Here is a 25635-nt window from a genome sequence, read left to right as displayed (position 1 = left end):
AAAAAACAGGCTTGTAGTCAACAAAGACTATAAGCAGCTACCCATATTCAAGAATTTAATAATAAAGAGAGGGAATGTGCATCAGACTGATGAAAAATATAAAAAGGATCATGCAGAATACAAAAATCTGAAATGGAAAATTCACCTGACAAGTTTTAACATTAGATTTGAAACAATGGAGCATAAAGTCAGTCAATTTAAAAAGAGAGCAAAAGCAATTATCCGATCAGAACAGCTGAAAGATAAAGTTTTTAATGAACAAGTCGTCTCAGTGAGCTATGGTACAAAAACAAAGTTTGTTGACAAAGCTACTGAACAAGTAGAATGTGCAATCAGTCTCCTTTTGTTCCATAATAGTGATACAACAAATGTGCATAAGGACAAGTGCTGAAAGGAAAAACTAAGGTATCTAGGATGCAGGCTGGACCTGAAAAACAATCTAGCAAGGGCACCCTCCATACTATAAGATACCAGAGGTCACTGAAGGAAAGGATCGCTTATGGCTGGCAGGATCAGAGAACACATCTGCAGTTTTCCCCACTCAGTTCTTTCTCAACATGTACTTGTGCCTCTAACAGCTCAGCCTGCCCATTTCAGGAACTTGCCTATCTCCCTATCTTACTCATATGTGAGAAATTGAGGATATGCTCCTGCCTCACAGGTGCCTAGTAAATGTGTGTGGAATCAAGGTGAAAGTGTCATTCTTTCTTTGGTTCAGAAAAATGAAAAAAAAAAAAAAAAAAGGAAATGGGAGTTAAGATGTAATTGGAAGGGTAAATTATTTTAATCAGAATGTGGGAGCAACGTTATAACAAGCAAATTTAGCTTGTGATTTAAACCAGATGATATGGAAAGCACCAACATCACCAAGGACCTTTCATTAAGGTTGCTGAAAACTCTGTAAGTTAGTGTCAAGAATTGGTAAGCTAAACTTTTTTCTTATCATCTGGTCAAGATCAGCCAGATATATGAAAGAACAATGAATTAACTAGAGGGTCTTAACTCTCTAAATAGTAAATCAAGTGAACACAATAGCCCCTCCAGAAGTGAGGTTGAATGTCAAAGTGTAAAGAAAGCTTTTAGGTATCTTCTTTAAGTTCGTTTTTGGTATCTTGATCTATAAGCGTCGAAAATGGAGAGAGATATTATCCCAAAAAGGCAAGTCGTAAGAACAGAATAGTTGAGCCCAACCATTTGTGATGCCTATATACTAGCATGATTCTGAGGCATACAAGGAGCTTTGTATATACTCCACAACCTAGTCAGATCGGCAAGTTAATACCTATTGCCCAGGAAGGTATAAGGATAGTTTGTTCATCAAGTACTTAGTGAAAGGGCCCAGGAGCCCTAAGCTCTGACAGGAATCCTCTGAAGCCAACAGACAACCCATGAGAAAATCCTAGTCCCAGGACCATGACCAGTGAGGCTGTATGGAAGTAGGCGGTAGCAGTTCTGTCAGCCTCCAACTTCACCATCATTATCTTGAAAAAGCCAGACACTGAGTCACTGGGTGGAGGGTCATCCTAGCTAGCCTTTTTATAAGGAAGCCTGACTGCTGCTGTTTTCTCAGGATCTTGAGCACTGGCAAAAGGCACCAGTAGATGACTGCACCTGCCAATTAATTTTTTTTTAATACAACCAAAGGTATCACACACAGTTAAAGGATAAGCCTAAGATTAGGGGGGAATATCCACAACAGAAATAATCAACAAAAAAACTAGTATCAGAATGCACTAAAAAACTCCACAATCAAAACAAATGAAAAATGGTCAAAAGGTACGAGTAGACAAATTACTAACAGCCAATGAACATATGAATGTATGCTTGACTCAGCATTTGACCTTAGCAGACTGGCCAAAATACAGGTGTTAGTGAGGAATAAAGAGAGGGACCACTCATACATACTGTTGTTCCAAGTGTAATATGGCATGGCTACTTTGGAAAGCAACTGAATGGGCAATGACTTACCTCACTGGGGCACAGAACACTTTTGCCCTTACCCCTTCCTTTATTCTGCTGCTTAGAATGTGAACACAATGAACAGAGCTGCAAGGACCAGAATTTGCAACCATGAGATGACCTGAGAAGGAAGTATCACAAGCTAAGGATTGTAATACAAAAAGATAAAAGGAATAGTATCCTTGATAACCACATAGCTGCCATATCCTGAAGATGAAAACACTACTTAAAGTACCTCTGTGAGTAGCAGAAAGGGAATAAGGTATCTTTTAGATGCAACTAAACCTAAAGCTAACTGAAACAGAAGTACACAAAGGAAAATGTTAAGGCATAAAAGAAAGATGGGCTCATAACCATTTCTTATCTTCCACTACTGTACTTTTCTGTTCTAGATTATATTATTAAGAAAATCTTATTTCTCAAATGTTACCTATAGACAACTGCTAGTCAACAGATCAAGTCAAACTGCACAGACAACATAAATACTTTGAGGTGGCCAACCAGCATGGATAAAACAATTCACATGGGCCGTTCCTATATTAATGCTACTAGCATTGTTACTGCCATTTTGGATAACAAATGAAATTGTAAATACCCAGTTTTTTGACTCAGAACTTGGGATGAAAGAGACCAAAAACAAGCTGTAGATGAAATGGAAACTTTTGCTATCATCCTTTTGCCTATTTTCCCTTCTTATTCCCCAAAACTCGGTGCCATACTTTTCCTCTCCCACAACTGGATCATCAGGAAAAATGGAAGGAGAGAAAAAAAAATAAAAGGACAAATTTCTACAAGTTACTGATCATGTGTTTAACAGCTACAAACATGAAGGTTCTGACCACCACACACTTAAAGTGTTGTCTGATTATTACTCTGATATTAATACAAGTCACCTTTTGAGACTTAGAAGTTTTAAAATTCATTCAACAGAGCAAGTTAAAATAGAAATTTGCCATGGAGGTAGATTTTAGATTTTGATTCATGATTATCTGAAATAATCTTTTGTTAACATGTACAAAAAATTTTTTTAATCATTGCTTTATTTATTAACATGTTACAGAAAAATAGTACTCTAGTAAGTGGTGAGTTCGACTTCCTAGATTCTTCATAGGCATAAGACTCTGCAAAACATATGTAGTCTTCATTTTCTTCACTTAACAGTCAAGAGTTTAGTACCTCAGGCTTTGTTTTGATGGATTCCCTCAACTGCTATTTGGCTTTCCTTTAGTTTGTTTTTTCCCCAGCACCACTTAACTTCTTTCTTAGCTTGTCATTTTAGACATTGTTCCACATTCTGCTGCTGATTTTACTCAACTTCTTGCCTCTTGCTCTTTGTTTCTGTGAATAGCTATTGTTGGCCTCACTCCCTCAATTCCATCTTCTCCTAGTCTCAGACTGCTTCTGCACTGCTACTAATTAAAATCCATACTAGGAAATACATCCCAAGTGTGTTTTTTGGAATTTTTTTTTTTCAGTTCTTTGGGAGCATATTATAGGATTTATTTCCTGTTCTCAGAACAGAACACAAAACCACTGCAATTAGGATGTTAATGGTGCAACAGATTATTGAAGAAGTCTCTGAAATAATCTTGCTATTTAATTCACACCAATAGCTCAATAGCTCAAAACATTTCTTACACGTTATTTTTTTAAAACTCCAGATAATTCTCAAAGTTGTATTCTGGTGAAATCTCTTAAAAACTCAGGTTATCTATCTTTTCCTCCTCACATAAACACAGACATATTTATCTTTATTCCTGATAAATATATATAACTAAAATACACTGTTTAAAAATGACCTTTCACCACTTTGTCTCAGAGAATTTAAGAATTAAGTTCACCCATGAGCAAATTTTTCCAAACACTCGTACTATGTTACAGTCTACATAGTTTCCTACTTACAATCATAAATTCAACAATAAGCAAAAAATTTTTATAAGAATAAAATTTTTAAAGATATAGTTAAACATTAAATATACTTTTTCATTGACTATAATTTTAGTTTTAATGAAGTCCTAACAGTATTATAGAAAAGTTAAATTTAACTTTCAATTTTTCTGTATTGTTAATATAGTAACACTTTAAGTAGTTAAAGTGCTTGATTCTTCATCCTTGCCCTCCCCCCAAAAAAACCCATAAAACAAAAAAACAGCAGCAAAGTAGTCTTAAAATATTTATCTGTCATAGCAGTTTGCTTCATTACAAAGAACCCTAATCTTGGGGGAGAGTTGTTTTAAAAAGAAAAGAGGGTGAGCCTCCCTGCCCCTGATGGTGGTACAAGGGTTCATGAAGTCTCAGCACTATGAAGCTCTCCTGCAGCCACTGCAGCACGAGTTCAATTACTGGCCAGGGAGCTGATCCACATGGCACAGCAGACCTCTCCTATCTCAGCCACTGCTCCCCTCAGCAGTGTATTTCAGTCAATCTGCCCTTTCTGCTCCCCACTCTGTTTCTGGTGAACCTGCTCATACATACCATTGTACCTCTGGCCTATTCCCCAGTTCTTCTATTCATAAATAAATCTTAAAAAGAAAAACTTAGCTTAAAAAAAAGAGGGAAAATAGGAGAGTAATAATAAAATCTAGGTATTGTTTTATTTGTGAGTTTTTTTTTAAGTAAATATGTGAATTTGTTTGACCTGAATCTACAAGCAAACTCAAACCATATAGGGACCAAAGAATAAATGTAACTATGAGCCAGGTATCAGATGATATTAAGGAATTACACTGTTTTTACCAGGTATGGTAACAGCACTTGACTATATTTAAAAAAAATTCTTTTTAAAGATTTATTTATTTGTGCATTTATTTGTACCCTCTGGGGTACAGGCCAGAGGCTTAGGGGCGGCGAGAGGCTTCACCAGAGACAGAGTGGGGAACAGAACAGGTAGATCCATGAAGCACACCGCTGAGGGGAGCAGCGGGCGGGTCAGGAGAGATCTGCCACGCCATGTGGTCACCTCCAGGGCAGGTGGGAATCGAACTCATGCGGAAGCGGCTTTAGATTCTCAGTGCTGTGCTCTAACCCGCTGCGCCACCAGGGAGGGGCCAAAAATGTTCTAATTTTTTTAAGATCCAAGGTGGGCCCTCCCTGGTGGTGCAACAGGTTAAAACAGCATGATGAGGCTATCTGCAACCACTGCAGCAAGTCACAAGTTCGACCCCCCACCAGGGAGGTGACTCACATGGTGTGGCAGACCTCTCTTGACCCATCCACAGCTCCCACTCTGTCTCTGGTGAATCCTCTCACCCCCACACCTCTGGCCTGTACCCCCATTCTTATGTGTACATAAATAAATAAATAAATAGATAAAAGATCCCAACTGAAGAATGCTAGAGATGAAATTCTATGTCTGGTATTGTTTTTACAATATTTGAAATCACTGAGTGAAGTCAGAAGGAAAAAGATAACACCAAATGATTTCACTCATATGTGAAAAATAAGGAAACAAACCAAAGGAACTGATAAAACTAAACCAAAACATGACTGTAGAACTGAAACATGACTATAGAACTGATGGGGAGAAGATATAGGGGTGGGAGGAAAGGAGAGAGAGGCCCAATGATCTATGGTAAAGGACTGTGGGTGTTTTGGAGGCAGTCACATGGTGACATACCACGTTACCTCAATTAAAAAAAATAAAATGAAATGCCTGGAATTGGTGGTAGGGAGCAATAGGGCAATGCTGAGGTAAAGTATTGTGGCAAATCTTAATCTTAGCTCCATCTGGAAGATGGATAGGCCTATGGGGATTCACTTACTTTCCTGTGCTTTTACAGATGTTACAATTTTTTTAAATGAAAAGTTAAAGAAATAACGTCTGTTTCAGATAACTAAAAGTGAAGCTAGATTTACAAACAAATTTAATATTCCACTATGGTAGCCAAATTGCAAACACTGGTGTTTTGCTAACAAAATCAAGGCATAAATACATTCATTTACTTAACTTCAATTTAAGCAGTATTTATTTACTATATGCTAAGCATTTCACCAGAACTTGGAAAAAATTTGTCACTGTACTTAGGGAGGAGACAGTCAACACAAGTGCCTGTGATAAAGGGTTCTAGGTAGTTCAGAGGAAGGGTTTAGAAGAACAGCTAGAGATTGGGGGTGGCGGGGGTGGGGGGTGGTGTGGGAGGTTGGAGGGGTGGGGGGGCTGAATGCCTGCATTGTGTGATAAGCCTTATACATCACTGCTGCTTAAACAGAATAACTATGCCTAAGGTTTTTTTTTGTTTGTTTTTACACCAGACCCGACCCCAGCAAAAACTAATCAATATCTATGGGTATGAGCCATATGCAGTGAAATGCCAGATTAAAAACAGAGTTCCCAAAGCAAGAAAGAATCTTCTTTTTTTAAATAGGAGGATGGAAGCACAGCAACTGAGCTGTCCTTACAAAATGCTAAGCACCTTTAGAGGCAATATATAACATAATCCTTCCAAAAACCCAATGAACTAAGTACCATATATGAACTGTAAAGTTCATCACCTTACAGATTAGAAACTTAAAATTTTAGGTAATTTGGTCAAAGACACACAGGTTGTGTCAAGGTCAGAAGTCAAAATTAGTCAAGTCCCAGGAGCCATGATAAAACCCACAAATGTGTCCGCTTTATAGTTGACATCTGGAGTTTACATAAGTGGAATAATACTATAATGTAATCCTCTGCTACATTTAAATCAGCATTATGTTTTAAGATTCATTCATGTTGGTATATGTTGATATGGCTCATTAATTTTAGTGCCAAAGAGCAAAGATAGAGAAGCTTCTATTACTATTAATAAAATTTTAATGGAAACATTCCACCCAGTCCACTTGTTTATGTATGGTCTGACTGCTTTTACACTTCAACAGAAAAGCTGGTTATGGCAACAGAGACTGTATGGATTGAAAACAAAATATTTACTATCTGGCCCTTTACAAAGTTTGCTGAGCTCTGACAGAATACTGCTGTGGTATATGCCTGATATTGTCACGTATGGGCAATTCTGTCAATGCAATTTGTTAGTGTATTTGTTTGTTGACAAATATTTAGTGGTTATTCACTTTTCTCCTATGAAAGTTTTCATTTGCCCATTTATTTTCTCACAGTGACAAATGTATGCACATTGACATACATGAATGTGTATGTATTACTGTGATAAAAAAAATTGCCATTTGCATGCATTAGAAACATATTCTATTTGTGTACTAGGATTATTATTCCACTCTTTTTAGTGTAAACAAAAAACAAAGACCTTAATTTTTTTTTTCTTAGAGATTTATTTATTTATGCATCCAGAACTGGGGTACAGGCCAGAGGTGCAGGGGCAGTGAGAGGATTCACCAGAGACAGAGTGGGGAGCAGAACAGGCAGATCAATGAAGCACACTGCTGAGGGAAGCAGCGGGTGGGTCAGGAGAGGTCTGCCACGCCATGTGGTCACCTCCAGGGCCGGGGATTGAACTCATGCTGAAGTGGCTTTCACTTCTTAGTGCTGTGCTTTAACCCACTGCACCCCCAGGGAAGGACCCAAGACCTTCATTTTAATACTGTCAAATTTATGATCCTTTACCTTCAACAGCTATGCTCTTGGCATATAGTTAAAAAGCCTGAAGTCACAGAATACACTCTAATGTTGTATTTTGATGACCTAAATTTTGCTTTCCACAATTTGGCTTTTAACTCATCTGGAATTTTTTGTTTTTTAATATAATGTTAAGAAATCTCCCCCTCCCCTTTGTGGTTAAACAGTAATCCTCATACCATTTAGAGTATTTCACTCTTTGTAACATTAGCTCTGTAATACAGCAAATTTCTATGTGTGTACTGTATGTTTTGGTTTTTGCTTCAATTTTCTTCTGTTATCTAGTTGTCTACCCTTGCCTTAATACTGCACTAGCTCAGTTTTTATAGTTTTATATTAAATCTTGAAATCTGTAGGACAAGGCCCTTCCTGGTGGCGCAGCAGGTTAAAGCACAGGACTAAGAAGCTTAAGCCACTTCTGCATGAGTTCGTTCCCCACGGCGTGGCAGACCTCTCCTGACCCGCCCGCTGCTCCCCTCAGCAGTGTACTTCGTCGATCTGCCTGTTCTGCTCCCCACTCTGTTCCTGGGGAATCCTCTCACCCTCCGCATCTCTGGCCTGTACTCCAGTTCTGTATGACTAAATCTTTAAAAATAAACAAAAAAATCTGTAGGGTAAAGTCTTCAGAAATATGTTGATTATTCTTGACCTGTTGATTTTCCAAATAAAGTTGAGAACAAACTTGTCAGGTTCCATGAAAACAAGACTGTACCTTGCAGGTTTTTAATTTTTTTTGAAATAGCAGTGAATTTATATATTGATATACTTGTAAGAGGTAGTCTTCTTCCCTATGAACATGCCCATATTTATTTATGTAGGTCTCATGTCTTTCAATACATATCTATATATAAAGAAGACCTTGCCACCTTTTGCATTTATGTGTAGTTTTTTTTTTTTTTTGAACTACTGTGAGTCACTCATTCTGAGTAACAGGACTGATATTTACAACAGTGATGATATATTGAGCAACTTGCCAATTACTATAAATCCTAAAAATTTATTTATGAATTCCTGAATTTATTACGCAAATATTCACACTGACTCTAAGGATGATCATTTTGTCTATTCCTTATGGCATGGTAACATTCCTTGCCGTACTGACTGACTCCAATACAATGCTGGAGAGAGGAGATTACAAGAGATATCCTCCTATGATTTCTGAATTCTAAAGGATGTTTCTCTATAAAAAAAATGATGTTTACTATAGGCTTTTTATAGCCTTTGTCAGGTAATAGAATTCCCTGTCCAAAATGTGGAGTGAATTCCTATCTTAAATTTAAAATTTCCTTAAAAAGTGCTAAATTTTAATTATGCTTTTGCTGAATCTTTTAGCATAACTTGTAAACAGTTCATGTGGATAACTACGTTAATAGATATATTTTTTAAGGATTTATTTATTCATGCATACAGAACTGGGATACAGGTCGAGGTGCAGGGGTGGTGAGAGGCTTCACCAGAGAGAGTGGGAAGCAGAACAGGCAGATCTACAAAGTACAATGCTGAGGGGAGCAGAAGGCAGGTCAGGAGAGGTCTGCCAAGCCATGTGGATCCCCAACCTGGGCAGGGACTGAACTCATGCTGAAGTGGCTTTAGCTTCTTAGTGCTGTGCTTTAACCCGCTGCACCAACAGGTAGGACTCTATAGATATTTTTAAATATAGAACTTGGCTTGCCTTCTTGTAATAAATCTCTTGTTCACTATGTAGTATATCTCCTTTACTAATTTTTTTTTGATAATCTCTTGATCCTCCATACTTTTTATGCTCCCTGAATGTATAAACATTTTTTTTTTATATTCTGTATCTAACACATAGAATATCTGCAGTTTCTGAATGCCTAGTTTATATGGTGTCCTAGTTCTGCAGATTAGCTCACTGTGGCTTATTTGAATTGTTTCTACAATCCTCCAGGGAGAATTTGGTTTGCTTTTCAGTCCTAACAACCTGAGAACACTTTTCACTAAATTCTTGGCTTATATGGTTTTTGCACCATCCAGGTAGTACGAGTCCCAAACGCAAATCCAGTGAGAGTAGATTTAGTTTCTCAGGGAAGATCATTTTACCTTTCTGATAAAAGACAAACTGAGACAGGATACCTTCCTTAAATCACCACTCCCATTCTTCCCACCCATCTCCTCCCATTCCTTTACTGTGAGGCAGGGTTTTAGTTTTTCCCCTAGATTTTCCATCAGCATCTTTCAACAGCTTTATACAAAAATTTCTGGATCTTGTCCCTACCTTATTTAATCCAGAGCTCTATTTGTATATCTTATAGTCATCCTTCAAAATCTAAATCTATGGGTTTCTAGGGATCAACTGACACCTATACTCATAGCAGAACAGACATTACCATCATTAGCTTACCCTCCTGAATTCAAAATTTCTTGTTTTTGATCTCTGAGGAGTTTCCATACTTGTGTCATCTCAATTACACACTCATTAGGTACTTTAAATAAATATATGGTCCAGTATCTGTAATGTTTCATAAAGGGGGACTTTTTAAATCTCTAATCTGCCAGCAGAAACTGAAGCCTCTACACATTTTAATAGTATGCTAGCTCACTAATTTCTCCCCAAAGAAACATAACCCTACTTCTAATAATCAAAGAAAAGATTCATTCAAATAGCACACATGTACCAAACACTGTTGTAGGCACTTGTACACATCATTAACCTAAACAACAATTGATGCACTCAAAGTACCTATATGGAAGGACAGATGCAGAGTACACAGTATAAGTATTGTACTGTGAATTATATCACATAAGGTAAGAAAAAGTAAGAAATAAAGATGAGAAAAAAAGAACAGAGTGGTCAGAAGGACCAGGAGTGGAATGGTGGGGACAACCTTGATCTAAAGATAGCCATTACTAAACATTAAGTATTTCCCCCAAAACATTTAACCAAAATAAGTCCAGCAAGTCCATTAATTCCACTTCCAGATATTTATTCAAGGGGGGAAGCAGAACAGACTTAAAAAGGTAATTGCATCCCCTGCTCAATATAGCATTACTTACAGTAGCCAACACATGGAAGCAATCTAAGTATCGATGGATAAAGAAAACGTGATCCATACACAATGAAATACGATTCAGCCATTACCAAAAGAAAAAGGAAATTTTGTCATTTGTCTAATATGGAAGACTTGAGAGCATTATGCAAAGTGAAATAAGTCAAACAGAGAAAGGCAAATACAATATGGTCTCTCTTTTATAAGAGAATAAAGCAAACCAACCAAACTCCTAGATACAGAGAATGACTAGTGATTGCCAGAGGCAGGTGATGACAATGGGCAAAGTAGGTGTGAAAAGGTTTAAACAACTGAAAGTTTAAATTTCAAATTACAAAATAAATAAGTCATGGAGCTGTAATAAACAGTAAGGTGACTAAGAAGTTCAAATATTGTATATCTGACGTTGCTAAGAGTCTCTCATCTTAAGTCCTCAAAAGAATGTGTAACTTTAGGTTGTGATAGAGGTTAATCAGTTCTATTGTGGTGATCATTCTGCAATACATAGAAATAAAGAATCATTTTCTTGTTCCTCTGAAACTGTTAAATACCAATTATATCTCAATTTAAAGAAGTATTTCCCCACAACATACTACAAATTAAATATGAAAACATATGATACTTAGAGGGTATTTTACTATTCTCTACTAATATGAAGGGTAGGAAGCAGATGAGAGACATATTAATATAATATTTTAATATTAACAATTACAGATGTAGAAAACAAAAAGTTAGGTTATTCTACTCACAAAATTATAATAAACAGTGACTATTTTACATAATCTTGTGAAAGGACCAAAGCAGACTCTCAAATATTTACTGAAAAAAATTATTAAATGAGAATTCTCTTTTATATTTCTAAAGACAATTAGAATTTAATTAGTATCATTATTAAGCATTTCCCTTGAATGTTAAACCTAATCTAAAAGACAATTTGTCCAATTATATCTCATGATATCTTTTATGGAGATGTGCCCTATTTATGACTAAAACAGGCTTTTCTTTTTCCATAAGTTTATATAAAGTTATTAAATCACACCTTAAAATGTTTAACTCTAAATTCAAGACATTTTGTTTCAATCATTTTATTTATTTATTTTTTAAGATTTATTTATTTGTGCATACAGAACTGGGGTACAGGCCAGAGGCTCAGGGGCGGCGAGAGGCTTCGCCAGAGACAGAGTGGAGAGTAGAATAGGCAGATCGACGAAGTACACTGCTGAGGGGAGCAGCCGGCGGTCAGGAGAGGTCTGCCGTGCCCTGTGGTAATCTCTGGGGCCGGCGGGAATTGAACTCATGCGGAAGTGGCTTTAGTTTCTCAGTGCTGTGCTTTAACCCGCTGCGCCACCAGGGAGGGCCTCAATCATTTATTTTTAATGCTTTTTCCTGCACCCCTCAATTTCTCCTTCTGTCTCTTAAAAGGCACACAATACTACTAGAGTTTGTATTCCATATAAAAACTGTATGGAATTATATACATAGTAACTTTTTTTAATGATACAGGTAATAAATAAGATAACAAGTTAATGTTCCAGTGTGGCCACTTGACATTTCTGTCAGATAAAACTCCCAAAGAGTAAGGTCTACAAAACTTAGAGACAGGATTTACTTTCAAAAAACAGAAGCCTTATAAGAAATGAGTTGTCATCCTTTCTTCAAGAAAAATAAATTAAATAAAAAAATATCACATACTAGGCAGTGGACCAACTTGAGAATGTTTCCTGAGGCAGGCAAATACCGCATTTTACAGACAGATGCCTAAAATCTGCTAGTGAAAAGATGCTTAAAGAATGGTCCATGCGGTAGTCTCACTCTTGTCACCTGCCACTCTTCTCCACTCTTCAAGACCATAACAATTCCTCTTGTATTTGGCATGGAATTACACTCCCTTCACCTTCTAACTTTTGTCTGATTATGTATAGGACACTGACTGAATTTTATATTACACACTGCAGATAACTGTCTTAAAAATATAAATTAGGTGATGTTTAGTGACAAGTATTTCCACAAGGTTGCCACAGAGTTCAGTAAATTTTTCTCTTACTTATACAAAATTGTAAAATAAACCTCAGAAACAAAATTATAGTTTGGGTTGCAATTAAAAAAATTTTTTTTTAAATGAAAGCAAACCAGCTATCAAGCACTTAGGGAAAATAGCTTTGATATGATATTAATTCTACTATTTCAATACTTAAAATGTAGTACACTATATCAAGGGACCATTAAATAAAAGACTGAACGGTAAATGAAAACCTCCCCAGTAAGCTCATCTGCCTCCCTTGCACACAGTATTCCCAGGGTGGAGATATTAGTCCAGCAGTCAATTTAGCAACCTGGGCAAGGAATAAGAAAGGGGAAAGTAGGGCCCAGGGACCTCTCTTCTTCTCTCTAACCTCCCACACACAGGCTTAATCTTACCCCAAACAACCATACCCTAATCTGGCCTACACTCTGGAATCTGGTAAAAGGTATTTGAAAATGTACTCCTGCCACTAGAAAGCTTGAAAATCACCTATTTATAGCAGCAGATCTTAAAATCATAGTGCAGTGTCCCTCTCTGGTCCCTCTCAGAGAGATCCCTCTCTGGCAGACCTCAAGATTCTTTTAAGGAATTTGCAGTGTCAAGGTCAAAACAATTTGTATATGAAAAAGAAGTCATTATTTGCTATTTTACTGTCATTCCATCATGACCATATAAAACTGAATTGCAGAAGCTACATTATATATGTTATCATAACAGAATGAATACACAAGGTCAAATAAATATCAATAGACATAACCCATAACAACAACTCTGAGTTCTTCAATAATTTTTCAGTGTAAAAAGTCTAGAGAACAATATTGAGAGCCCCAAGTTTAAAGAATAAAATCCAAAATCCATACTGAGAAAATCTATATTCATATTCATTCCACAAACATCTATTAAATGCCAACTTTAAGCTATATTATAGGTTCTGGGATACAGCAGATTCCTGTTCTGAAGGAACTACAGTCAAGTACTAGGATATAGACAATAAACAAAAATGTCAGCTAGTAAGATGCACTCTGTAAATAAACAGGAGAGCTGGCTTGTTAGCAAGGTACTTTGCAGTGGGTGATCAGAAAAGGCTTCTCTGAACCAGGGTTATTGAGGAGGGGATCAGAAGGACCAGGAGCCAGCCACAGCAAGATTCTACAGAGGAGCATACCAGGCAGAGGCTTTGGGACAACATAACCCCCACCACATTTCAGCTTCCTCTTCATGTGCCCTGAACTAATCCTAGTTCCTCAAAGGTCATACTCCCTCTTGCTTCCTTATCTCTGCATGTCTTGTTTCCTCTGTCTGAAATGGCCTCTGCCCACCAACTGCCAAACTCATACAAGACTTAGTCCAAAGTTCTTTGAAGACAGATGTTTTCTATTCCCAGGGCTGTGCCTGCTGGCACTTCTAGAACTCAAGAAACAACTCACTTCTTTAAGCCATCCCCCTCTGTGTCACCCTAATGATGTCTTAATGTAACTTAACAGTGGTACTTCCATACGAGTGTACCGTTCCCTGCCCCTGTTTATACATAGTATTCTTAGACTAGCCACTAGAACTAAAGGGCAGAATTGAGTGGTCAGGTGAAACAGGTAAGCACTAGAGAGACAGATATGAGGATACATGGAGAGGGGTTTACTTGCTTCTGGGCTTTAGACTTGCATGAGAGACTTGAAGGAAACATGGATGACAGACATGTAGATACCTGGAAGAGATGTGGGTGAGAGACTCGAGGAGACTGAAAAAACTGCAGCCATTATCTTGATTTGCGCTTTGGTTTTGCTCCTTTTGTCCCAGACTGGCCTGGTCTCTTTCATTCCCTTCCTATGTTTCCTAGCCAGAGGTGCTTTAGACTGTGGCAGGCTTTTGGGCTTCAGCATCCCTGCTTTGGGTCAACCCTATTTAAGCTGGACATTTACCCAGAAGGGGAAGGGTAGCTTCTTGTGTTTTATTGGGACACTCATTATCCTTTCTTCTCTCTCTATGCACACTAATAAGTTTGATTACAATAAGTATGCTTTATTTTTGTGTGCATGGATGGTTGGACCCCTTTAAAGCATGCAAGTTTCAGGGTATCTCTCAGTCTGCCCACTAACATTCACATAACTATGTATTTGTATGCCAAAGTCATCCATTTAACCATGAGTCCTGGAAAGTATTTTGGAATTCACAGAGTCAAACACAGTGTCTGGTTCACAGCAGCAGATGATCAATACTATGAAATAAACCTTTTTCACTCTATAGCTATTTTTACAGCTAATCTTTTAAAGGCAGGAACTATATCTTAGTCATATACCAAATATTCTGTATCAGATAACTCAACTGAAATAACTTATAAAAAGCAAAGGACTTTATAGTCTATAGTGCAGATAATAAGCATAATGTTCTGTTTCAATCCTAATAATGCAAGAGATGGTATCTATAACTTAGGTCTCAGGTCAGCATTTAAGGGAAAAATGTCTCCTTGTTAAGTAAGATACTGAACTGTAGTAAAAGAGACAGAAACTGGAAAATGGATTCAGCATTCCCTCTGGTAACCACACACAGTAAACAAAAAAAAAAAAGTAAAAGATGAACCTCAAATTATTTAATTCAGCAGGATGTTAGGCAGATCGTGTTTCTACTCAATTGAGCTAATTTCTGGTGTGTGAAGGGCAGTTCTACTATATGGTAGTTGTTTACCTTAGAGACCTTATTAACCATATCATGTTATTAATTTTCACATGACATTAATAGTTCAGTTGCTCATAAATTTCCCTAGTAGCTCTCTTCAATTGCTATCTAATGTATTCAGTGTATTCACCTGAGCCTACAATGCTACACAACATCCAGGATACATAATAATGCCTGTGAATTAAAACACCACACAAAACTGAGCATGTTAATACAGATACACCCTCCAAAAATATCTTTCAGAAGGTTAAGACGCAGGCTTAAGGTGAGTTAGCAGAATCAAGCTTAAGTAGCTAGCTACTGCCACTTATTTTTATCAGCAGTAGTAACTAGTGATTCTGGATAGACAAAACAAAAACCATTTAGTAAATATAGGTACTTAAAAAACTTTACAAAAAGAGGTATAATACAGAAGCTTTTTAATAACAAGTATACGCTGTCCATTCTTCTGTGTCCTAGAACACCAGGTTATCACCACACTTACACACTACTATTCTTGGCTGTAAAGAGCTTATTATGTACACTTTAGATTACAAAAGCCCTTTGCTTCTCTTTGTCTCTCCTGCTAGTTCTTTTAAGGCCTATTTGAGCTCCCAAAATATTTAGATGAAAATAAAAAAATTTAAATCCAAGCCAATAAATTTTGCAGAACAAAAATTATGACAAATATTTAAAAAATAAGAAATAAAAAAACTGTTGGAGAACTGGGAAATAATTCTGGAAAAAAAATTCTTTGAAATTTTTTATTTTAATCACATATGCCATTACTTTTATGGTTATCAAAAATAAATGATGGTCACTTTAATTATACTGTCTAAATAAGCCTAGATTTGAAGATAACAAAAACATAACTCTCAGAAGCATCTACTTCTTAATGTTGAGGTTTCTGCTGATTTGATGTGGCAGACTTAAAAGTCTTAGTAATTTAATGATAGAGGGCCTTACATTTTTCATTTTGCACTGAACTTACAAATTATACAGCTGGTTCTGTATCTTGAAATTCTAACCCTCTCTGATGAGCACACCTTTATGGTTCCAAGCACAATGAAAATAAGAAAAGCAACAGTCCCACAAAGTTCAGAATGACTTTCTGAAGTATCTTCTACCTCTAGCACAAAGAATCAAAAGTACATTTAAGATAATACAAATCCTAGGGGTTAATTTCATTTTTAAATATAAAAATGGCATCATTACAACATATAGATTCAAAGTAGAGAGAATCTAAAGTGACAGGCAGCAACAACTAGCTAATTAGAATCAATATCAAAAAATTAGCTCACTTTATTTGTTCCCTCCCAAATGCGTCTGACAACACCTACTTTTCCCACCTTTTATTTTTTTAAATCATTCTCTTACAGGAAATCCTTTTTTCTAGACAGTCCCAATGATATCTATGATGTTAAGACAGTAAAAAAATTAATACGCTTGGACCCAGCTGCAGCTGCTTCACAGCACAAGTTCAACCCCCAGCCAGGGAGCTGACCCACAGGGCACAACAGATCCTGCTGCTCCCCTCAGCAGGTGAGGGGAGCTCACCTCAGTCTGCTTATTCTGTTCCCCACTCTGTCTCTGGTGAATCCTCTCAATGCCCCTGCAGTTCTGTATGCATAGATAAATAAATCTTTAAAAAAATAAACCTATTTAAAAAAAAATTAATACAAAATTTAGCTATAGCTAAAGCAAATAAACTATTGCATATCACAGTTCTTATAGCTCATACACTTAACATATAACTGAACAAAAGAAGCTCCATGAGCTTGTAAAATAATCAAAAAGCAAATATGACTCCAAAGAAAAGGTCTGAAAAAAGGCAACTTACACTGCAGAAACAATGTTGCTGTCCCAGATTATGCATAACCTGCAGTTCTTTATCTGTCCAGAATTTTTTTTGCACAAATGTTCCATTTCATCCTAAATTTACTATGTGGGTACCCTAAATATCTAATACTAATACTAATGCTAACCCCTAGTACTAGACATTGATCAGCTTTCCAAAGAAAGATATGAGAGAGTGGGAATAAGAATTAAGTAAAACAAATCTCTGGTGGCCCTCCCTGGTGGTGCAGGGGGTTAAAGCGCAGCACTAAGAATCAAAAGCCACTTTCCCATGAGTTCGATCCCTGCCTGCCTCGGAGGTGACCACATGGCGTGGCAGACCTCTCCTGACCCGCCCGCTGCTCCCCTCAGCAGTGTACTTCGTTGATCTGCCTGTTCTGCCCCCCACTCTGTCTCTGGTGAATCCTCTCACTGCCCCTGCAACTTTGGCCTGTACCCCAGTTCTGTATGAATGAATAAATAAATCTTAAAAAAAAAAAAAAAACCTCTGGTAATTCAGCCAATGAACAAAAGCTGCTACATCAACAATGTCCCCTTAAATTTCAGTTTTGCTAAAACTAGGTAATTAGATTTCTGAAAAGCTGAGGCTTATGATGAGAAAAATGTTACACTACAGAAAGCATTGAACATACATGTATACTGTATATGCACACTGCTCTTAACTGTGGTAGGTTTGGGGATTTGGATTTGCTTTTAGAAAGCTTTTACTCTGTTTAGTGATAGGGAAGAATTAAGTTCTTATAAGAAAGGATATCTGAATTTGGATTGACAGTACCCCTGCCATGGCTAGTTCAGTTGGGACCAAGAATGGGCCTTCATTTCCTTTGACTTTAAGAAGTGCAAGATGCAGACACCTTTCTTCTCTGACATACATTTAAGGAGGATCCTTTTTACTACCTTTATCAGTGCTTTTATTTACACTGTCAAACTGAGCAACTTAAGTATCAAGATCAGGTACTTCATTTTTATGTCTTTCAGTATCAAGGACTGTACTTGAAGCATGTATGATAGACACTAACATAATTTTTTAAAAAAAGGATAAATGAGTAAACCTTTTAGATTGCCAGCAACTCAGATATATTAAGCTTGAGATAAAAGGGTAGTTCAGACTCTTTCCATAACAAGGCACAGGGACACTCTCAAGAAACAGAGGTGACTTTCACATAAAGCAGATTGCAAAGTGTCCCCAAAGATTCATGCCCTTCTATAGTTACTGAACACCCAATTTTTCTGGGCACATGAACTACTAGGATAAAGATAAATTTCCTAGCTGATATTAGAAGTCTTGTGTGCAGCTTCTAGAGGTGTTTAAAACCTAGAGCATACCCCTTCTTCTCCTCTTCCCCCATTCTGCTTCATAGAACATAAATGTGATGACTCAAGCTCCACTGCAGACCTTGAGGATGAAGACTAGACCCTGAGACGGCAGATAAGAAAGCTAGAACAACCAAGATCTCAGAAAAACATAAAGTCAGCACACCAGCAGTAGCTGGTATTAATAAACATGAAAGCAAACGAAATCTTAAAGCAAGAGAGACCTAACTCAACTTTAAAGTTTAGCTAGAAATGTGTATAGTAGAGGCCTAATGTAAGCACTTAGAAATTACTTAATTTATTTATTTTTTTTAAGATAATGTTGGTATACAATACTGCATATGTTTTAGGAGTACAGGTTCAAACCTTATCATATGTATGTTACCCCAACATACCCAACACCAAAATACCAATGCTCTTCTACCTCATTCCTTCTATCCTTGCTCTCAAGCAACTGTTTTTAGTTCTCATGTTGTGTCTCTGGAGGAAAGAAACTTTTAGCTCCAGGTTGGACAGTGCTCTGTCCTCCTCTCTGCTTTGACATGATCTACTCTAACCTCTCTATTCTAAAGTCTCCCTAACCCTTTCATTACTCTCTGCTGTACTGTTACTCCCTCCCTCCCCCACTCCACACTAACAGTAGTATCCTCTTACAGATCAAGGCAAACGGATTCCCTTTCCTTCATCCCTTCAACTGACTGATCACACTGATCTATATTGGAGTCAGTGGAGGTCCTATAGCTCTAATTCCTCCTAACAATAAGGCAGTGCCAAATGCCCTTTTCCTTGCTGAAACTGTCTCTAAAACTAAAACAGAGGGGTAAATAAGATCCAGAATTTCAAAACATGGTATGAAAATGCCCAGGTTTTAATAATAAAAAAAAAAATCACTCCTCATTCCAATAGCAAGAATGAAATCAAACTGAGTAAAAAAGACACAGCAGACACCAATACCAACACCAACATGAGATGCGAGAATTATCTGACGATTTAAAACAGCTGTGACAGCAGTCTGATACTTAAAAGTCCACTTTAAGCATTCTTGAACAAATTAAAAATAAGTGACCTCAGCTGAGAAATAAGTTATCAAGAATGAAATGGAAATTTTAGAGCTGAAAGATGCCAAATCAAAATAGGTATGTAAATAGGCTCAATAGCAGAATGTAAAGAACAGAGAAAAGGAACTGGAAGACAGAGAAATGGAAACCATCCAGTATGAATAACAGAAATAAACTAAAGGAAATCTGACAGTGCTTAGGGGTCTGTGGAGCCATAACAAAAGATCTGACATTCAATTCATCACAATCTTGAAAGTTAAGGAGAGAATGGGCTGGAAAAAGTACTTAATAATAGTGCAAATTTAGCAAGACACATTGGTTCAGGAAGCTAAGTGAATAGGATAAATCCAAAGAAATTCATATCAAGATGACCATAATTAAATATCTGAAAATTACAGAGAAAAAAAGTTCTTTTAAAAAAAAACAAACAAACATTTATTTACGCATACAGAACTGGGGTACAAATTAGAGTTGCAGAGCTGGTGAGAGGATTCAACAGATAGCGCTGAGCAGGATGCAGAACAGACTGTCGAAGTACACTGCTGAGGGGAGCAGCAAGAAAGACAAGAGAGCTCTGTTGTGCCATGTGGGTCACCTCCCTGGCCTGGGATCAAACTCACGCTGAAGCAGCTAAGGCCAGCTTTGCAGTGCTGCACCTTAACTCACTGGGCCACGAGGAAGGGCCCAACAAAGAAAAGTTCTATGAACAGTGAGAAAAATGATGCCTTAACTACAGGCAAAAAGCATTTGAATTTCTCATCAGAAACAAATAAGGGCAAAAGAAAGTCGTATAATACAATTCAACTGCTGAAAGAAAAGATCAACACAGAATTTACACCCAGGGAAAACATCCTTTAGGAATGAAATGGAAATCAAAACATTCTTACATGAAGGAAAACTGAGTGAATGTCACCAGCAGACCCATCCTAAAGAATGGCTCAATGAAGTTTTCTAAACAAAAAGAAATCTTGAGACATCTCGGGAAAACATATTAAGCAAAATCACAAGTAAATAGACCTTCTTTTTCCATTTGAAGTCTCTCATTATATTTGACTGTGGGAGCAAAAACTGTAACACTGTGTGTTGTGCTATTTTGTAGAAAAAATATTTACAACTGTATTAAAATGTAGTGAGGGCAAAGAGATGGATGTAAAGGGAAATAAAATTTCTATACTTCACTTGAACAGGTAAAATGATGACAATGACAGATAGTGGTAACAATGTAACATCTAGAGCAAACAGTAAAGTTATTTTAATTTAAAAAGCTACACAAAGAAATATACAAAGACAATACAGTAAAGTAAAAATAGATTTCTTTAAAAATGTTCAAGTAACCCACAGGAAGGGGGAAGTGGAATAAAAAAAAAAATGGGAAAGGGAACAAACAAAAAGGGCAGTAAGCCCTAATATTGGGTTGTCAGAAAGGTCATGATGCATTTTTGCTTGAAAAATAGAAAAAATGTCATGACTTTTCCATCAACCCAATATTTAGACCTATACATTACATGTAATAATCTAAATACATCAATGAAAAGACACAGATTGACTGGATTTAAAAACATGACTCAATTGTATCCTATCTACAAGAAACTTCACATACAGCTATATCCTCAATTAACATCATGGGTAGGTTTCAGAAACCTTGTTTAAGGGAAAAAAGATAAAATGAATCAATTTACCATAGGTTAACTGACATAAACAAGAGTAAAGTTCCTCAAGTATATTTCAGGTCAGAAAAAAAAAAATCACCAAACTTCTAAACAAAGACACACACACAAATTTACTTCTGATATTAAACAATAATTTGTAGTCATTCATTTACTCATTTTCCAACCTTTTTATTCCATTTCAAGGTCAATGGAAGTGTATCCAGACCATATCCTGGCAGTTTAGGGCACTAGGTGGAAACCAACCCTGGACAGGAAGCCATTCCATTCCACACACAACCCCATACTCACACACACCTATTAAGCTAACCTGCACATATCTGGGGTATGGGTAAAGTCAAAATAGCCAGAGAAAAACCCACAAAGACACAGGCATAAAGTACAAATTCCACACAATGGTCTATACCAGAATCAACTCATTTTTATCTCATCAACACTGTAACAAAATGTCATTGAACTAACAATATTATTCAAATATCTGCTGTACAACAATACAGACTGACTTAAAGTAAAAGAACGGAAAAAGACAAGGAAAAGACTAATGGCTATAACAGTAAAATAGATTATCAGATAAAATAGAATTCAGGGCAAAGAAAACGACTTGAGAGTGTGCAAAAACATTAAATCACAGGTCCTCAAATGGCATCATTTTGTTTGACATCATTTTTGTTGTAATGATGAGGGAAAAATCCTGGCCAATAATGAATGAAACAACACTTTCATTATGTCATTCTTCAAAAGTTGCATTTTATAAAAACCAAATAACAACACTTGATGAGGACTTAGTGTATACTAACAAGGTCCAGTCCACAAGCAAACATAGCAACCTTAAATGTGTATGTACCAGAGAACTGTAACTGTGTACTGCTAATAATTGGTATAACCTAAAAGAAGAAATAGACAAATGCATAAGTAATGTTAAGAGATTTCAACACCCCTCAGCTCACTAAGCAGCTGACAGGATATCCAGACAGAAAATCAGCAAGAGTATAAAGAATTCAGCAACACTAGTTCATATCAAAATGATTTGACATTTAGAGAGCATTCTACTCAACAGAAGAGAGCATATTCAAGTGTCCACAAAACATATACCAGAGCCATGAAACTTAAACCCTAAGAAACTTAAAAACCTAATTAGTGTATTCTCTAATCACAACAGACTCAAATAAGAAAATAGTAACAGATAATATCATAAAAGGAACTGGAAACTAAACACACTTCTAAATCCATGGGTCAATGGAAAATTGAATGTCATTAATAAAAAGGAATGAATTGCTGACAAACACAACCTGGATGACTTGCAAGTATACTATGCAGAGTGAAAAAAAACAATTCCAAAAGTTACTTATTTTTCTAAAAAAAAAAAAAAATTTTTGAAATGAAAAAGTTATAGAAATGGACAACAGATTAGTAATTGGGCTTATAGAGGGAGTGAAGGTAGACAGGGAAATAGGTGTGGCTACAAAAGAACAACATGCAGAAAGAAGCCTTGTGGTCATGGAAACGCTTCCTATCTTGACTAAAACACTGACACTATTCTGGGTCTAATATTGTACTATCATTTTATAAGATGACACCAGTGGGAAAAAACTGACTTAAAAAGATACAAGGGGTTATTCTGCATTTGGATCTACAATTACAGCACAAAAAATTTTTTAAAAATTCAGCCTTCACTCATTGACAGTTACCTAAATGCTAACTCTTAACAACACTATTAATCCTGGCTTTGTGCTGGATACATAGTGAGGATGCGGAGATATAAAGTAGTATTTTTAAATACCATGTGTTCAGGTATAAATCAACAGTGAAAGATTTCAGAAAGGAGATGATAAATTTAAGCAAATTGAATGCTGGAAGGAAGAACTTCCAGCATTATTTTTCTTTATAGTACTAATCACAAGTAGTAGTTATTAAGTTATCTGCATGTTTGTTTTATTTGTTTAATGAAGTCCCATCTCTAGTTACCTTGCATATATAGCACTAGGTCTGGTACACATTAAGCACCTGATCAATATTGAATAAATGAATAAATCAAGTATTCATTTCTCATTCTCTAGTAGTCAGCAAACCCACTCTTCTTCCTCCATTAAATCTCACCCCATTTGCCTTGGTTCCTCTCTGATCTGCCTCTTTTTGCTAATTTCTCCTTTATTCTTGCTCCTCAACCTCAGTCCAATTGTTAATACATGTTAAATAAAAACTCAGTTTATTTTTAAACAGTGGTTCACAAATAGCAATGCTGTATCACCCTTCTGAATCTCCACCATTTAGAAACTATATCCAAAGAAATCAATTACTGCAAATGAGATACTAAAAGACATACATATCCACATTATATAAGCAAAGAAATAAGAACAGAAAGTTATCCCTGTTTTAACTTTACATTCTTGAGAGCCTTTTCCCAGAAATGGATGACCCTATCAGGCCTATGAAAAGATGTCCTTCAAAGACAGCCAAGACACCTTGAATCTGTCTACCCAACTGATGAAAAACAAGAAAAGCTTGAGAAACTGTCACAGAACAAAGACTAAGGAAACTCAACAAACTAACTGCAGCACAGTACCTTGGATTACATTCTGAAACAGAGTGAGGATATTAATGAAAAGTTTGTGAGGTTCAAAGAAAGTCTAGAATTTATATATACACATTAAGATTCAAATTTACCAATAATATTTGTATATTATTAAAGATGAGAGATAGGATATGCCAAGTGAGTCAGACCAGGATAGCTGTGACTTCAAGCTGAAAAGCTACATATAGATCCACCGTCATTTTGACCCTAGTAGCAAGCCCTCACCTGATACCATGAGAATTAGCTTGATTACTTCAGATTAACAACCAGCTTTGACTTCTTAGCATGCTCATTTATATACTCAACAAGCATATACTGTGTGCCTCCTGCTTACCAGGTGCTATGAAGTCTTTGGAGATATATGGTTGAAAAAAGAAGACACAATCTGCTCTCATAAAGCTTATACTCCACTGGAGAATGGAGGCATTTAACAAGTACATACGTAAACAGTGAATGCTCCCAAGAGTTTTTCAGCCTGCTTCTTAAATGCCCTATGAAACAATACATCAGAACAGGCTCTCAAGAATGTTAAACCCAGTTATCACTGGTGTTTACATGGAAATCTTTCATGTTTAGTTGGGTGTTCTTTATTTCTTCCAAACTCCCAGCTGATGAGGATGCAGCTGCTGGTCCATAAACCACCCTTTAAATTAGCATTGCTGTAAAGTATCATGGTGACATCTTTCAAATTATCATGTAAAATACAAATTCCATAAAGGCAATATAACATTTTGTCTCTCATTCACCATAGCAAACCCAGAAGTTAAAACTGCATCATAGATAGCACTCAATAAGTACCTATTTACTGAATAAATAAATGGACATGTATGGTCCAGACAAGTGCTGGTTTCCAATTTGACTGGTGTGGCTATTGAACGCTTGAAATGTTGCTAGTCGAGTATGTAATTTTCTTCAATTTCAATTAATTTCATTAGCCACAATGGACAGTCAGGTCTAGACATAGATATGCTGTCAAGAGTCCTGATTTTATAAGGGCTGGGTAGAGCCTCAGCTTTGCTGCTTAGATTTGAGACCAGGAAAGTTACAAGTTCTTTGAGCCCAAACTTCTTTTATGTGCAAAATAAGGACAAGACACCCTGCTTCTCAAGGTTCTTGACAGGAAATATAAGCAAATGTATTAAGCATAAGGTGTGATTAAAGGTGACATTTTCTACACCTTCCCCTCCCATCCCAAACCGCTCACAACCAGACTACTGTAACTATAGTCCACACCTGCCATAAAAAGTTAAGGGTTAAGCGAGAGTGGCTGAAAAGACTGGGTAGCTCAGTGGCTTTGAAAATGAGGCCAAGGTCATAAGTTTAGAAGAGGGGGGACCCTCACTCAGCAAGGCTGAGCAGGTAAGAGAGGCAGTGACAATGCAAATCACCACAACTCCCGGCAACCTTTAAAAGAGCATGCTATTGATCACGGATGAGTAAATGACATCTCATTCATTCATTCTTCCAGAAAGGGCTGCAACACATCTAAAGCCCGCTACTTCCCATCCACAGACATTTGCTCATTTAGGGCCAGATCCTTTCCACCCGCAGTAGCCAGTGAGCCCCCGCACCCGGCCTCCCTCGTGTCCTCCCCTCCCACGTAGCGCCGGCCCAGCGAGGGTCAGCCTGGCACCGCAGTTCCAAGTACCCACACGGCCGGCCAGAACCCAGGAGCCATGTTTAGCTGCATTTTTGGTCAATAAAACAAACTTCCGTCTTCTAAAGAAAAACGGTTCTAACTCAATGTCAAACTAGGACGGAAACTCGCTGCTCGCTGCAGTTGCCAACCAGAGACGTCGCATGTCCAGAAGCCCCGGAGTCTCCGACCCGAACCCTGTGCCCAGTGCGCCCGCGCTACGGCCCCTGCCGCTCCGGTCACAAAGGGACGGGAGAGACCGACGCGGCCCGGCCTCCTCGCCCTCCTCCTCCTCCTCCGACCCCGCGCAAGCGGTCACGGCT

General features: G+C 37.2%; 1 protein-coding gene across 1 annotated transcript in view; it reads right to left on the bottom strand.

Moving 5' to 3' along the window:
- GALNT1 (polypeptide N-acetylgalactosaminyltransferase 1) overlaps positions 1-25635 on the bottom strand; it is an 88480-nt gene that overhangs the window by 61659 nt on the left and 1186 nt on the right. The window lies entirely within an intron of this gene.

Source organism: Condylura cristata, unplaced genomic scaffold (genome assembly GCF_000260355.1).
Source record: "Condylura cristata isolate star-nosed mole 26May11 unplaced genomic scaffold, ConCri1.0 scaffold00016, whole genome shotgun sequence".
Taxonomy (NCBI): Eukaryota; Metazoa; Chordata; class Mammalia; order Eulipotyphla; family Talpidae; genus Condylura; species Condylura cristata.
Note: the sequence above shows the minus strand (reverse complement) of the source record. Positions and strands in the feature narration are given on the sequence as shown.